At 17.9% G+C, this 15385-nt stretch overlaps 1 protein-coding gene and 1 non-coding gene across 4 annotated transcripts in view; one reads left to right on the plus strand and one right to left on the minus strand.

Moving 5' to 3' along the window:
• Positions 1 to 15385, plus strand: part of LOC122717676 (cadherin EGF LAG seven-pass G-type receptor 1-like) — a 154464-nt gene that overhangs the window by 114623 nt on the left and 24456 nt on the right. The window lies entirely within an intron of this gene.
• Positions 5844 to 5917, minus strand: Trnai-aau. The gene has a single exon. It is a non-coding gene; the product is annotated as a tRNA-Ile (tRNA).

A 15385-nucleotide genomic window follows, 5' to 3' on the forward strand; every position in this document is an offset into this window, starting at 1 on the left:
TTATAAAGAATTAAATAAATAAAATTGCAATTTTGATAAATAAATTATAAAAATGTTTTACAATATCCAATTATAAATAATAAAAGCAATTATATGTAAAAAAAAATAATTTAATTTTAAAATTATAAAATAATATATTAAAATATTATATTCATTATATTTTTTCAATTCAACATCAATTATTTAATTGAATTACTATATATTTTATTCACTGTTTAATGAAATTTCTGAAAATATAAATTATATAAATTAATATTTGAAAGTTTTTTAATTAAAAAGAGAATATTTTTTTGAAAAAGTTAAAAACTGAATGAATAATATATGAATATTATACATTATATGAATATTATATTTATTATAGGTTTAAAATAAACATAAATGTTATTATTTTTTATTAAAAATAGCTTTTTAAGAAAATATTAGCTATAACATGATCTCATTATATTTAAAAAGATTTCTAGTAATCTTAATTAAATTTTGTTTGAAATAAGAATTAGAAATATTTCTATAAAAATAATTCTAATAATTTTAAATAATTTGAAATAATATTATTTATTTATAATAAAAAATCTTAAAAAAAATATTATCTTAAATAATTATTTAATTTTTATAAACATGTAATAAACAGATATTTAAATTACATATTTTTTTCATAACTGAGAAATTGAAATAAATATTTTCTTTTAGGATTTGAAACAGTTACTAAACTTTTTCATTTCTAATTATGACATGAACTGTGAAACTTTTATAAAAAAGTTCTTACATTATAAGGTTTGATGAAAACAAATAAAAAAATTCTTGAAAATTAAAGTTTAGAACTTTTAATAAAAAAACTTATATTAAACTAATATTAAAAGTAAAAATTTTTATATTGAAGATATTTAAAGATATTTTGTTCATCAATATTAAATTTTTTAATAAATCATTCAATATTAAAAAAGTTTAATATACAATATAATAAAACATATTAATAATGTATTTATTTATTAAATAATTTTATTTATTAAATAAAACTAAAATCTAATTTGGTACAAAAACTAAAAAATTTTTTCTAATAAAAAATAAAATTCTACAACTTCTTTTCATAATATTTTTATTATAAAAATTCTAAAATTTTTGTTTTGTTAAAAATAAAAAAAGTTTTTATAGATAATGTTTCCACAAAATTTCTACAAGAATAGGTATATACGAAATGTATAAAGCAGAATATTTTTGGAAACAAAAGAAAATTGTCTATTTTAATCTTTATTTTTTTATTCTTACATGCAATAAAATATTTGAATATTATTTTAACTCGATTAAGTGTATAATTATTATTATTATATTTAAAATTTGTACTCACATTATTAATATTTACTTAAAAATTCAATTAACTAATCAAAAAATATAAGAGATCATTCTTTAAACAAATATGTTTTTTTTTTATACTTTTCATTTTATTTATTCTTAATGATACTATTATTTATTCTTAATAATACTATTCGATAAATTTTAATTTTTTTTTCTTTTTTTTTTTTTGTATTTTTCAATAGACGATTTTAATAGATTTCAATATAAATTGAATTGTTAAATTCAGTAAATTTTAATGTATTGAATACAAATCTACAAAGTATTTTTTTCCAGAACTCACAATTTAAAAAATTTGAAAAATTGAAAAAAATTACAATTTTTTAATTTTAGAAGCATTCTATCTTTTTACATAATAATTATTTAATATAATATATAATAAGTAAATAACATAGTAGTTAATGTAATATAATAGTTATTCAGTTATTTTTGATATAAAATCATTTTATAAATTGTCAATCAAAATTAAATGTTGGATGAAAATATACTTATTTTTGTTGATATTTTTCAATTTATTTTAAAAACTAGAAATTCTAAAGAGAAAATTTACTATTCAATGCAAATTCTGATATGTTATGCAGCAAGGGAGGCGACCATTATTATTAAATATCATCGCGCATTTTCAAATTATTTTGCTTTTATACTAATAATAAAAATAATTTTGTAGTTTCTCGATCCTTTCCTCTGTTCTATCATATAATATGATTAAATTTTCTTCTAGACTGTTAATTTAAATAAATAAATTGAAATAAATTGAAGACTATCAACAAAAATGAATGCTTTTTGGATGTTCTTTTAACTTTTATCATTATTTAAATGTTTTTAGCTAATTTTATAATTATTTATATCATTTTATTTTGGAAAATTTATAAAATAACAGAAAAAACTTTTGTTAATACAATACTTTAAATGTAGTAAAAATTAATAAAACTAGATCACATTTTTATCATTAATCACTTTTTTAATTAATATCATTGCAAAAGCATAACAATTTCAAAGTTGAAAAATTGTCTTCTTCTTTTAAAATAGATTTTTTCAAGAATTCTAGATTCTGAGAAAAAATATATTCATATTTAGCATATTAGAATCAATAAAAAATGTTTGTTGATGTTTACAAAATCAAATACATGTTAAATAATATAATAATCATAAAAATAATATTTGAAATAATTAATATAAGTTTTAACATATATAAAAATTATTGTAAATAAATATTTTTCTATATATTTATTACTGTAAATAAATTTTCAAATATTATTTCATATCAACAAAATTGTTTTAACAATTATTTGCAATATTTTTTGCATAAAATATATCTAGCACTAATTTCTGCACGATTTTACAGAAAATATGTATCTCAAAAATATAGATGACATGGAAAAATATTTTTGGAAAAAATTCATAGGTTTACAAAAGAAATATATGATATCGATTTACATTTGATCTTACGATGATCCTATAAAGATTTCGTTTAACTTTTGAAATAAACATTTATATTTGTTATTACATGTTCTATACTTGATGTTTTTAAAATTCTATCTAAGTCATATGTAGAAATATGTAAAAATATATATATAGAATTTTCGAATTTGATATGCCATTGATTATCATAATGTATAGGCTTTTTCCAAAAATATTAAAACATTTAAGAAAATAAAGTAAATCTGAAAAATGATTGAGAAAATATTTAATTAAATAGAATTATCATTATTATAACAATAATACAATTATTTTTTAACGTTATTATCAAGATTATTTTGTTTTATATATTTAAATATATTAAAAAATATCTAAATATATTATATCTACATATTCCAAATCTTATAACTTATATAATAAAATTAAATTTTTTTCTTATCTATAATATTTTTATTAACATGATAATGTTATACTGCTATAAATTTAGATAAATTTGCTAGAAATTAATTAAATTGAATAATTAATTATGTTTTATTTGAAACAATCAGATATAAATTTCTAAAAATTTAAGATATGTTTTTCATAAAGTCTTCATAAATAAAAATTCTTATTATATGTTTCTTTTATAAATCTATAACTTTTGCATAAAAATTTTTTTTTATATTTTTTTTGTATAGAAAAAATGAAATTTTTTTTTATGAATTCTATTTATATTAAAATATCATATAAAAGTTTTTTTCTTCTTTTTTTTTATTACATATCAGATTTTTTATATTTTTTACAAAATTTCATGATTTTTTTTTCTAAAAAAACAATTGTGGTGGATCATACTTATATATTTCAATGATACTTTATGATTTTTATATATAGCCTACAGGCTATTTTAATATTAATTTCATCTTTCTGGAATTTTCCACTATTTTATTCTTTCAAAATGATTTACAGTAATATCTCAGATAACAATCGCAGGATCAGCACTGGAATATATTAGTTATTCGAGGAAGTAAGTATTCTGAGATTTATCAGAATCTTTTTTCCTGATTTCGTTAAATAGGAAACGAGAAAGAAAAATATACCTAATCTTATGATAAAAAGTAACATAAATTAAATTAATAAACTATAAATTAAAATATTTTTTTATATACATAATATATATGTATACATACATACATATATAAAATATATATATATACACACCAGTATTAATATATTCATGAGATATCTTTAAAGATTCTAAAAATCAAAATAAAATATAAAATATAATAGCAAAAATATAATAATAATTTGAAGCTAATTTATTAATTAGTTTAATTATTAGAAAAAAATTATTAAATATTAACAAAATATATTTTTATCATGCTTATAAAAGAAGAAATAAAAAATAATCAAAACAATGCACAAAAAGATAATTAAATAAATATAATATATTGTTAATAGTTATGTGGTGCTAGTACCTCAATAGTCAAAATATTAAATTATAATAAGTTAAATGAAATGAAACAGAAATAGAATGAAACGTAAAGCTATTTCATTATTTCCAGTTCGCTTCATTAAATTTATAATAAATTTTTAATAAATAAGTCTTATCCGATATTTTTATTTTTGTTTTAACTTTTAAAATTGATTTTTCAGAGGTATCTAAAAATATATAAATATATTAACTATATATATAATATATATAATATTATTAAAAATTTATATATTTATGTTGCAATTGCATAAAAGTATACCAATAAATTAGAGTTTCCATAAAAAATAAATCATCAATTTTCATCCTATGATTTCAAGAACGTTTCACATTATTCTTTCCATCTAACTTTTTAATTTTTCGATTAATCTGAGAAAAAACAAATTTGTATGTTAAATTGATAAAATTTAAATGAAACAATCTATTCATATAGTTCAATTTTGAAGATTAAAAGAGTCTAAAGGGAATGAAAAAAAGTTATATAAAATATATATATAAAAAAGTTTGGAAGGACGTGCAAGCGTGATTTAAAAATTTATCAAGTTTTTCGAGTATATCTGAAAACTTTATCCGGAAACATGCATTATTTACGAGGAACCGAGGTGAAACTTATCTTGTTTTATCAACCATATTTGCTTAAAGAATACAAATACATGTCTTCTAGTTTCGAAAAAAGAATTTTAATAATAGTTATATCTTTGATACATTTAGGAAACATATAATTTGAATTTAATATTAAAATAGATATTAATTTTTATTTTTCCGTATATTTACTAGTTAAAATAATTAAATCTTATTAAATCCAAATTTTTTTAAGAATTGAAACATATATTTGATAAAAAAATTTATAAAAATTGATAAAATTTGATAAATTGATAAAAAAATTTTGTTTTGTCAACTATTAATCCTTAATTACCATAATTAACATATAACTTTTTAAATCTTATTTTATACTAAAATTTAAAGGAGCATTTTATTTTTATATCATTTTTTTTTAAAACTTTATTTATAATAATTTGTATAATATAGTAATTTTCTCATTTCAAAATACTTATTGAATAAAATTTGTTTCAAAACTATACTATTTTTTATATTTTTTATATACTATTTTTTTCTAGATAAAGAAAAAAATGAATGATAAAAAATTTAATAATAGGAACATATTTTTTTTGTTTACTTTTTTTTTTTATTTTTGTAAAGAAAATAAATTATATTAACATTTAAGAAATATTTCAAAGAATAAAAATATATTCATTATGATAATCATTTAAAAGTTTTTTTCTTTATCGATTTTGATGACATATATGAAACAATTCTTTTTTTTTACATATTACATATTTAATATATATATAATATATATTATATATATAATTTGTTTTGATGATATTTTTACAGTTGTGTAATTTAATATAGGTCAGTCACCTTCTACTATTTGGCATTTAACATTTAAGATAAAATCGTATATTTGTTTATTGATATCTTTGTTTCTTCTCATTTTGTCCCAGTGGCGATTATCTTAGTAGGGCAGTAGTTCAGTTGTCATTGTTAAATCTATTGTAGTTAGTGCAATTGGCAATCTCGAGATTAAAACTAGAAGAAAAAAATAATTTGGCCCATGGGGGGATCGAACCCACGACCTTCGCGTTATTAGCACGACGCTCTAACCAACTGAGCTAATGGGCCATGCTTCTTTGCAACACCTAGTGTAACTAAAGAAAATCATAATCATTTTTTCACTAATCTTTTATTTTTTTATTTATTTTTTTTTTCATTGGATATTATTATGAGCAATAAAAAATAAATTATTGTAAAAATAAAATTTAAGTACATCTTTTTAATATTTAAATCTTTGTAATAAAATCTTAAGAATAACAGAAATGCATTTAATAATTAATTAAATATAAAAAAAATTAAATTTAATAACTTATATCATTTAACATAAAAGATATATTTATATCCATTAAATATTATATCCATATAATTATATCCATTTATATATTAATAACATATATATGTTAAAATATATTATAAGATTTCCAAGATTTCTCAGAATGAAAAAATTTTGACATGTAACTGATCATAAGTTTTTTATATTTTTAATTTTAATATCTTTTTCATGATATTTCTTTTTTGATGATATTTCTTTGAATCTGCTAATATTTTCGAGAAAAATTTTATAATATCGAATCGAATTTATTTAAAAACTATTTAAAAACTAAATTATATCGAAAAATATGATTTTAAATAAAAAATAAAAAAATAAGTATGTTTCCAATATTAACATTGAAGAAATTCATAAATATATAAATTTTTTTTCAAAAAACTAAGTAATATTAATTAAATATAACATTTTTTTTTATTTATCAAAATTCAAGATTTTCAAACTGAAATTTCTGAAATACTAAATATTAAAAACTTATGTTTGTTAATTATCAAAATAAAAATATTGTATATATTATTAATTTAATAAATTTTCTAAATATATAAAAATATAATCATGAATCAGCAAGTATAAAGATGAAAAATGATATTGTTAATTATTGAAAGAATTAATGATTCTAGAAATCAAAGGAAAAAAAACATATAAAGATATTAAGTTGATATGCCAAAAAATTAAGTTATACGAAATTAAAATTTTTATAAGACGAAAATAGAACAGATAGAAAAGAATAATTCTATCTCTGTTACATCACAATTTTATTTTATTTCATTCACTTTTCTTTCTCGTAAACTTTAATTGTTTATAATTTAATATGATATATAAATAAACATCAATCAGCATTTTTATATAATTTTTATGTCTTTTTGGTGTTTAGAATCGACATTCTAAAAATATTCCACAAATATATTAATATCTTTATATAAAATATGTTTACAGCATATAAAAACATAAGAATGAAAAAAATATTTATAAATACATATATTTGTTTAATGTTTAATTAATTTTTTTCATTTGTTAACAAAGATATGAAATATAATTTTTATTTATATTATAATACTATCATAAATTATTATGTTAAATCATAAATTATAAATTAAAATGTTATTCAAGTTGTTCATAATTAAAATTTCATAAAAAGTCTACTATTAAAATTTATATAAATAAAATTCATATAAATTTTCTTTTTCTTTTCTTTTAATAATTTTCTTCATATGTATTAATTATTTACATTAATTATAAATATTAGTGAATATTAAATATTTTGTAAATATTAAATGTTTAATAAAATTTTAATAATATTATCATAATATTCATGTACATTTGAAATATCTCCTGTTAAGAAACATTGATTTATTCAAATATTTATATTTTATTCATACATATTCATGTAAATATTTGAATTTTGCAAATATCCACATGCATCCATATGTTCTGATGTTACAATATTCTAATTTCATGTATTGTTTACTTATTAATATTGCTAGCAGTTTATGTTGACTAATGGTAGGAAACATATATTTAATCATAAACATTCCATAACCATAAACTAATTATCTATTAAATTAATTATCAATATCATGTTATTAATATTCAAAAATACGAAAAGAAAATATAATTTAAATAAATAAAGTATAAAAATAAATTTATTATTTACTATATGTGTAAAAAATTTATATTATAATGCAGTTAATCATCTATATCGATATGGATTTTTCATTTTATAACATGATTAAGTGAATCAGAAGAATATATGCAATTGATCAAAAAAATGTACAGATATGAAATACTTGTTTGTCTCAAAATAACTCCATAAATAATATAATAAATAAAACTTCAATACTGCTCGCTTTAGTATGTATCATCAATATCTCCATCGATTCTTAAAAATGGAAAACTTCGAAGCAAATATATGAATGAGATTTGAACAAAATTTGATTTAACCAATTATTTATCTGACTCACACTTATTTCCACTCTTCTATAATCAAGAGAAATAGTCAAGTCAAAATTTATAGATATTATTTGTTCATAGTCATATTGAGAGTTCCAATCAGAATTCTCTAAAAGAGACAATATGTTATTTTCTTCATCATTAAAAATGACTCATTGATTTCCACATGAAAATAATACGCGATGTTATATTATCTTCACTGGTAAAGGCATGTCACATGACATAATGCGACGCTTGGATTCGATGAAAATCACGTGACGCATAGATTTAATATATACTTCACTTACTGTAGCAGTGGAGATAATGTGACATGTATTTCTCCTCGTGCGAAAATTTGCAGCAAGGGAATTGAGTCACTTTTAGAGGATAACATGTTCTTGATTCTGACTGTAGATGCTAAAATGAATATTACTATATATTATAGATTTATAATATATTGCAGGTGAACATTGAAAAAATATTGGAAATTTATTATATAAATGTATTTTTAAAAATGAAATGTTATATAAAATAAAGTACATAAAGAACTTATAAGAAAAACTTAAGAAAATTATGATTCTTTAAATCATGCAGAATGGAAAATCAACTGAATATTATTAAATGAATATCTAAATAATGATATATTATTTATACATATTATTTATACATATTAATATATCATTCTATTACTATATTTAACAAAAAATATATTGGTATATAAAATTATATTATAAAATTTATATTATAATTATACTTACTATACTTCAAAAAAAAGCATATCGATATCTGCAATAGTTTCGAAGAAAATATTTTGTATTTATGTATCTCATTCTGTATTTCAACTGATTAAAAATTATCTTTATATAATCTTTATAATTATGATTATGAAAAAAAAATTTAGGTATTATTTAACACATTATTTATTTATCATAAAATATCATATCAAAAAAAAAGTTGAGAAATACTGATTTGGGTCAAAGTCACAAAAGCGGATATTACGACTTCTTTTTAACGTTTATTATTACGTTATATTGCAACGATAGAAATGGACATACTATGTACAACTATGTACAACTATATATGTCTATTCCCTTTTATGCATTACACAATGCTTCGATAAATGTTAAAAAGTTTTTTCGAAGTTAAGTTTTTCGAGTTGCCTATTTGCAATCTCTTATTTTTGACCTGAATATATCGATTTTTTTGGAAATATTTTTAAATTATTAACTTCTTATACAAGATGTTATTAAATATATTTGTGAAACATCTTCGAAATTAAATTGGATTAATTTTTAGAAGACAAATGTAAAAGTTGGTATATAAAAATATTGATGAGTTATGAGCAATTTTAACTTGCGTTGATTACACATGAAATGAGATGAAAATAGAATGTAACGGCCATATGGAAACATAATAGAGACAGAGCGTTTTCTATTTCCATCTTGCTTCGTCTAAGAAATTCAATTCCTTAATAAGTAAACTTGACCGATATTTTTATATACTAACTTTTATATTTGTTTTGATTTCTAGAATCAACTCTTCAAAGATATTTCATAAAAAATAAATACATCTTTAAAAAGAAATTATTTCTTATTTCTATTTATTTAACTCTGATTTTAATTACAGAAAAAAATTATTCAGAATATTCTTATTGGTAATATATTTTAAAATCTACAGAATGTATATGATATATAAAAAAAGCACAAAATATCTAAAATAGATATAATATGCACTATATATGATATTTAAGGAACAGAGCAAATTTACATTTAAGTTCCATTTTTTTTAATATTTTCATAAAATAATTTAATTTTGTATAAAAATCTATAATCTATTTATAACTTAATAAATAAATCTATTAATTTTTATGTTTGTTTTTGGTCTATAGAATCCAAGAACTCTTCCAAAAAATATATTCCATAATAAAAACAATTTATTTTAATTATATTCTTCAAAACTTTATAAACATACATATATTTTCCCAATAATATTATTATTATACAGTATTATTATTATAAATAAATTATTGATTCAATCATGGATCAAAAATATAATGATCTCATGGATAATGATTACTAAATTAACCATGACCTTAATTATCACAATAAATCATAATTGACCATAATTATTAAATAAATCATAAATTAATCATGATTGATAGCATGATTTTGCATAATCTACAATCACTAATCAGATTATGTTTTATTTAAGTGGAATTTATATGAATAATAAATCTTTATATTTATTTATCATATATCAAGACAAATGAATGAAGACAAATGACAAATGACAATCAAAGATATTAACACGATCGTTTCGTGATCGTTTACATGATAAACTGTTGGACGTTCTGGTCACGATCTACAATACTAATAGGATTTGAACCCCGTTATTTGTTGAAATTGTGAATGCATCGTGACCAAACTTCTAATGTTAACAAAGTCCTCATCTGCATTATCTAATTATTTGATTTAAATTTACCAAGCAATCAACAAGCACGAGTTATCATTGAATATTTGTATAAATATATAAAAATTATTTTAAGAGTTGAAAATATTATATATATAATGAAGAACACAAATTTTTTTTATATTCTATCTTACAAATTAGCTAAAATAAAAATTTTGATATTAAAGAAAATTTAATATATGTAAAACTCGATTATGAAAAAATACAATTAGGACAAATTATTAAAAAAAAATATTTTTTATATTGATTCACAGTTGTATATACATATATATCAATGATTAAGATTTTATATGAAAATATGAATTTTAGAAAAAATTATTAATATTTTTATTTATACTTATTTCTAATTATATAAACAATTAATAAATTTTGTATCAAATGATATTTGTAATTAAAAGAAATAATTTTTTCATAGAAACTTTATTTCTATTTCTTTTAGTTCGCAAATAATACAAAATTTTAAAATATAATTTCATCCATTGATAGTGAATTTGGATAGCAAAAAAAAATTGCATAATAAATATATTTATAATATGTATAATATGTATATTTTATGTATAATGATCCTAAAATTAATTTTTTATTATAATTTCTGAATTGGATCTTTTTGATATTTCTATATTATAAAGAATATCATTTTGAACAACATAATCAATCAATTTTAATTTCGTAATCAATTTTTGATATCATTAAATTTTATTTACTTTTTAGAGAAGTTATATAAATTATATAACTTCTTAATTAAAAATATAAATATATTATATAAAAATAGATTTGATCTATAAAAAAATGAAATAGGAGACATTAGTTCGAAATACATAAAAGAAAAGTGCAATCAAAATCAGATGTAATCAAATACTATTGAAAATTCGATAAAAATCAATTTCTTTGGTAGAAAAAAAAATTCAGTGGAGAAAAAATGAAAAAGAAATTCTTTTGTTATTACATTTATGCAGCTGGAATTAATGATTCAACTTTCTAATTTTTTTCTTCTATTTCTCGTATTTCAATTTCTACCTGCTCAGTGATGATTATTCAACAAATTGAAAGAAAAACAGACGAATAATAAAGATAAAGTTTCTTTCCTTTGAAGAAAGAAATTTGATATTATATTTTGTGTATATTATAATATAATAAAATATCTTTGTAAAAATAATATTTATCCATTGACAATGATTGTTATTATATTCAAAATTATTAATTTTCATATTTAAAAATTAACATATCATTTTGTAAAAGAAATATAATAATATTTAAAAAATAATAAAAATAGGAATAAACAATTAACAAATTATAAATAAATAGATAAATATATAATATATTATAAATTATAAACAAATAGATAAATAAATATATAAATGTATATTAGTATTGCATTATTGGTCATCATGGTGCTAAATGAAATGAAATAAACATGGTAGAAAAAAATGATAGTCAATGACCTTAATAATTTATTTTCTCATTTAATTAAAAATAATTTAATAAGATTAATTAAATTTAAATAAATTTAATTTAAATTTAAATAAGATTAAAAAAGACTAAAATTTAAGCGAAAAAAGTATTTATTTCAAAACATAATAATTTGTATGTAAAACGTGGTTGCTTGTTCAAGATAAATGCAATTACTTACAATCGTTCTTTCTTTCACTATTTTTGATTGATTTGAATTTCAAATTGATATTTCCACGATTGTAATATAAACTGTGATGGAAAATTGTATTAAAACTATAAAAATCTTGTCTTTGAAGTTTCCAATAATGAACGTTTTAATGAGAATATACGAATTAATATGAACAGATTTCTTTCATTTTTAAAAAAATTCTATTATAGATAACAGAAAAATTCATATAAGAGAGTATTTCTCTAAAATTTTTATAGAAAAAAATTTTATCATTTGAAATTTTTTTAAAAAAATATTTTTATAGAAATATTTTATATTTTGCATAATAAAAATTTTTTGGAAACAAGTTATTTTACAAAAGTTTATTGGAAAATATTTCTTAGAGAATAGATTAAAAAACTAAATTGTCAGATATTAATTTATAAATATAAATATTATTAATATATTTACACAGAATATAACATATGATAATTTTCATGATAAGATTATTTAATATTATTGTAAAACTATTGATTAAATAATACAGTAATATCCAATTAATTGTGACACTTTTTACTTGCTTAACTATCTTGAAATTATTCGCATTCCTGAAATTGTAACTCTAGATTCTAAAGTAAAACAAAACACAAATATTTTTTCTATCTCATTTATAAGAAATGTTTTTCTCTTTTATTTTCTACAAGACGTTAAAACAAGCAAAATCGAGAAAAATCCGTCAATTATTTTCAAAAATCAAATTTAATTTACTTTCTCGAATAATTGACGCGTTTCAATTTCAATCTTACGATAATTAATTAGGCAATCTAATTTATTTAATATGTATATTTATTTAATATATAACGATGAAGAATCTTTTTAACATTAATAAACAAAACATAAAAAATTAATAGATACATTTTTATTTTTATCTTTTTTTTCAATTCAATTGTTTATTTTTATCTGTTCTATTATTATTTTCTCAAGAGAATGTATAATGACAATTTTATTTTAAAGAAATTCCAGGGTGTGAAAGAATCTATAAAAAAATTCCACAACTTATCTTGAATCCTGATCAAGTATTTATATTCATTTGAAATGTAAAATTCATAATGTCGATTCAGAATCGATCCAGGTTTTTAATATTTAGTCAATGTCAGTAGCATGGATAATCCTGAGCTTAGATTGGCTAGTATTGAAAGATTCGAGTTCTTCCAGCTTTGTGCTATTCTATTTCGCTTTCATTCGATGCTTCAAAAGGATTTACTTTTTCGAAAAAGCCTTTCATTTCACTGTTGCATCTTTAAGCCATATTTAAAGTGATATATCTGAAAATATCTCTCTCTCTCTTTTTATATTGCATAGCTTATGATCCTATAATATAGATTTATCGATTTATTATTATAAAGAATCATAAAAAAATTTTTGTAAAAAAATAATTATAGTAAAATCAATGTATTATGAAAATTTTGTTTAATTTTTTTATTTTTATTTTTATTTTATTATATTTTATTTTATTATATTGAAAAAGTCCTATTATAGACGATATATAAATCGAAGAACGTGTAATGTATTTAAATTGATTCTAATATTTTTTATAATTTTTATTAGAAGACTATATTATTCTTATTTTTAAAAAACTGCAAATTAATTAAAATTTTTTTTTTTAAATTATTTACTTTCATAATATGTTAAATTCACTTTAATTGTTGATTTCTTTTTTGTGTATTTTTTTCGCATTTAATATTATTAATTTAGCTACATTTTAAGCAAAAAATTAGAAGAATTTAAATTACAAATTAAATTTTAAAAACAAATATAAATAATTATTTAAAAATTTAATTTATTTATGACTTTGATGAAATGAATTAAGATTCATTATTTATTTTGAATAATTTTTTTCTTTATATGTTAGTCCCTTAGTTTCAATTTTGAAATATTCACAAAAAATTTTGTTAAACTTAGATAATAAATATATTTTATTTTGACATTACTAGTAATTATATTCCTATTTAATATGACTAAACAATTTTCCTTTTTTTTTTATTATTTCCTCTTTCGTATTTGCAATCCATTAAAGAATATAAATCTAATTAATTTTTTTACAAACAATAAAAGAGAAAAATGGATCAATTATAGATTAAGTTTTTAATTAATTAGAAAATTAGATTTAATAATGTAATTAAAAACTTTACCAATAATTAATAATTAATAATTTAATAATTAATATATACATTTAGAAATTTATATAATTTCGTTATGATTAAATTTCTTAACTTTTTAACAACTTCAATATTTTTGCTATCTTAGAAATTAAATTAATATTTCAAAATCATTGAAATCATAAATAATAAACTAAACTTCTAATTACCAAAATATAAAACTGAGAAAATATAAATTATCATTATTATTTTTTTCTCTATTCTAATTATATAAAATGAATTTTTTTATTTATATTTACATTTGATTTAAATTTATGAAATAAACATATATGAACTTCATTCTATAGTAATAATAGTGATAAAATTATAGCGATAAATTGTATCGTTGACTTAGAACAGTCAACATACATAGAAAATAGAGTTATGACTATCGATTATCAATATATTATCAATATTTTATTTTGATATATCGATAATATTGTTAAAATATCATTATCAATATATTATCAATATTTTATTTTAATATATCGATAATATTGTTAAAATATCATTAATAAAATAATTAGTAAGTTCGAATTTTTTCTTTCTTAAGGCTTTTTCTCTATTAAGGCTCTTAAAAAATATTATCTAGTAATATTAATAATAATATTTATATATATCTAAGTAAAAATAAATAGACTTTATTAAAAAATTATATTGCAATCATGATATTTTGATATATAAAAATACAATGTATATCAAAAATACAATGAAATATCTTTATCCATAGATAATTATTAACAATTTCTCTAATAATAATTTTAAGTAAGAAAAAATAGAAATTTCAGTTATTTTTATCCGTTATCGATATTATTGATAACAATTATCACAACTCTAACTTTTCTTTCTTGAAAGAAATAATTATTAACCATGTACAAGTAAAAACAAAAAATATTATTTAAAAAAGGAAAATACAATATAACAATCATAATACAATAATACCTAATTTAATTATTAATAAATCATCCAATATAATCCCAATAACGAAAACGATTAAAGATTCAATATTTCTA

Source organism: Apis laboriosa, unplaced genomic scaffold (assembly GCF_014066325.1).
Source record: "Apis laboriosa isolate Shangri-la unplaced genomic scaffold, ASM1406632v1 scaffold56_cov145, whole genome shotgun sequence".
In the NCBI taxonomy this organism is placed as follows: Eukaryota; Metazoa; Arthropoda; class Insecta; order Hymenoptera; family Apidae; genus Apis; species Apis laboriosa.